This window comes from Triticum aestivum, chromosome 1B (genome assembly GCF_018294505.1).
Source record: "Triticum aestivum cultivar Chinese Spring chromosome 1B, IWGSC CS RefSeq v2.1, whole genome shotgun sequence".
NCBI lineage: Eukaryota > Viridiplantae > Streptophyta > Magnoliopsida > Poales > Poaceae > Triticum > Triticum aestivum.
In genome coordinates, this window is record NC_057795.1 from 400644692 (window position 1) to 400647337 (window position 2646).

General features: G+C 50.3%; 1 pseudogene; it reads left to right on the forward strand.

Annotated features, from left to right (window-relative positions):
- Positions 1 to 762: 762 nt before the first annotated feature.
- LOC123091734 (chitinase 8-like) lies at positions 763 to 2213 on the forward strand (annotated as a pseudogene).
- Positions 2214 to 2646: the final 433 nt, after the last annotated feature.

Genomic DNA, 2646 nt, shown 5'->3' on the forward strand with positions numbered 1-2646 from the left:
GTCGGCGGTGCAGATGCCCTAAGCATTCTTCTAGTAGTGTGTGTCGTTGTTAGAAATAAAAAAAGGAGAAATTTCAATATAGTGAAGTTAGTTGGAGGGTACACCACACCTAGGTTTAGAAGTGACATTAAAGTTTGGTTATGTGAAAATAACAGTAGACCGTATGATTTTCTAATGAAACCTCCACTGGTTCCTGATATAATTTGATGGCTTGAGTTCTAGTATATCTGGATTGGATCATTGGGCGCGGAGTAGCGTATTTCCAATCCACGGGCCGGCCGGCGACGACGACGTAGAAACTTCTTTCGGAGGCCCCCGCCCATGCGCTGTGCAAGTGCAAGTCTGACCGGCGTGATGCGCTGTACCTAATGAAGCTTAGCAAGTACAGCCAGAACCATATGAAATTCTTAGCAGCCAGCGGCCGCCGGACGCTAGCTGCAGCATGCATGTGACTGCACACTATGCCAAGAAGCCCGAGCGTATCGACAACGCCCGGAAAAGGACCCTTTTGTGCAGATGCGTGGAATTCCGTATGTACTCTAGCATGGATGAGACGGACTATGAACAATAGTCATGATGCGCCACATGCCGTCCGTTGTCCTATCACCCGGCCCGTCGGATTTTCTCCCCGCAAATGAAGATCGCGCGCGCAACGTGGAAAAGCCGGATGTGCATCGTCAGCGCATTTCCGTGCGCTGCACCCAAGCTGAGCAGCTATAAATACAGCTGCAAACCAAGCTTCATCACACAAGCGTCCTGCAAGCTCTCCTCTTGCGCTATACCACACAGGAGTGCATTACACGAGCTGATTAGCTGAAGGTGGGTTGGCATGGCGAGGTTTGCTGCCCTCGCCGTGTGCGCCGCCGCGCTCCTGCTCGCCGTGGCGGTGGGCGGCGCCGCGGCACAGGGCGTGGGCTCGGTTATCACGCGGTCGGTGTACGCGAGCATGCTGCCCAACCGCGACAACCCGCAGTGCCCGGCCAGGGGGTTCTACACGTACGATGCCTTCATCGCCGCCGCCAACACCTTCCCGGGTTTCGGCACCACCGGCAGCTCGGACGACATCAAGCGCGAGCTCGCTGCCTTCTTCGGCCAGACCTCACACGAGACCACCGGTACGTCAATCAGCCACTGTTGATTTCGATTGCTGTTTTCAACGGATTTCGTGGCACTTTTGATTTGGACATCGCTGCCTTGGTTAATCGTGTACGTGCTTGTGCATGCCGTGTCAACGTGTAGGAGGGACGAGAGGCGCCGCCGACCAGTTCCAATGAGGCTACTGCTTCAAGGAAGAGATAAGCAAGGCCACGTCTCCACCCTACTATGGACGGGGACCCATCCAATTGACAGGGTAAGCAAAATCCCAAATTGTGGCCTATATGACAATCTCTATAGCATCTTCCACATGAAAAACAGTATATTGGTCAACACTGATATCACAGACTGAAATAATCTGTAGAAAAAAATCTGCTTGAAAAGTACTGCTGTGTTGACATTCTAGCTAGCCGCTAATCACGACCTGATCCAAATAAGCTTTTGTTTTCGCGTGTAATAATTGTTAATAACAACAAAAACCCAGTTGGGTTGCTTTGCCGAAGAGATTGTTCTCGATGAACAAATAATTCCTTGTGCCAATGACCAGGCGGTCCAACTACGATCTCGCCGGGAGAGCCATCGGGAAGGACCTGGTGAGCAACCCGGACCTGGTGTCCACGGACGCGGTGGTGTCCTTCAGGACGGCCATGTGGTTCTGGATGACGGCGCAGGGCAACAAGCCGTCGAGCCACAACGTCGCCCTACGCCGCTGGACGCCAACGGCCGCCGACACCGCTGCCGGTCGGGTGCCCGGGTACGGCGTAATCACCAACATCATCAACGGTGGGCTCGAGTGCGGCATGGGCCGGAACGACGCCAACGTCGACCGTATCGGTTACTACACGCGCTACTGCAGCATGCTCGGCACGTCCACCGGGGGCAACCTCGACTGCTACACCCAGAGGAACTTCGGTAGCTAGAAGTTGCTTGCCTGATATATGCAGGTCCAGCGGCCATCACAGTGTATGCACTCGTTACGAATAAATGGCAATACATATGCCGTCGTGGAATAAAGGATTCGACAGCTGATCTGGTTGATGGTGCCGTGTGTAATACGAATAAGTTGCTGTAATAGATTATGTAAACTGTCCAATAAAAAGATGAAGAGATTATGTCAATTGTTTTGTTTTGTTCTACACAAAACGAATGTACAACAGGCCAATCGGTGTGATAGCTATTGTTGCCTGTCCAAACCATTCGGTCATAATGAAGAAAAGAATAAAACATGACACAAAGGATGGAAAAACTACTTGCCCCATCATCATGATACACACAATCATAATTGACGGAAGTATAAAAAAACTTAAAAAATATATTCTTTTGAAACAGGTTTTCACCCCGTTTTATATATATAAGGTGGAGAAGTAGCCCTCTTACAAAGTCGATCCGAAGATAAATGAATCACGTACATCGCACGCGACAACGGTGCCGAAAATGAACACGGGATAAATGGATTACGCCCTACACCTAAGGTCCACGACCACTAGCAATAAAATTTAGAAGGTCCACAATAGGATTATATGTCTCGACCACAAAATATTTTTTACAAAA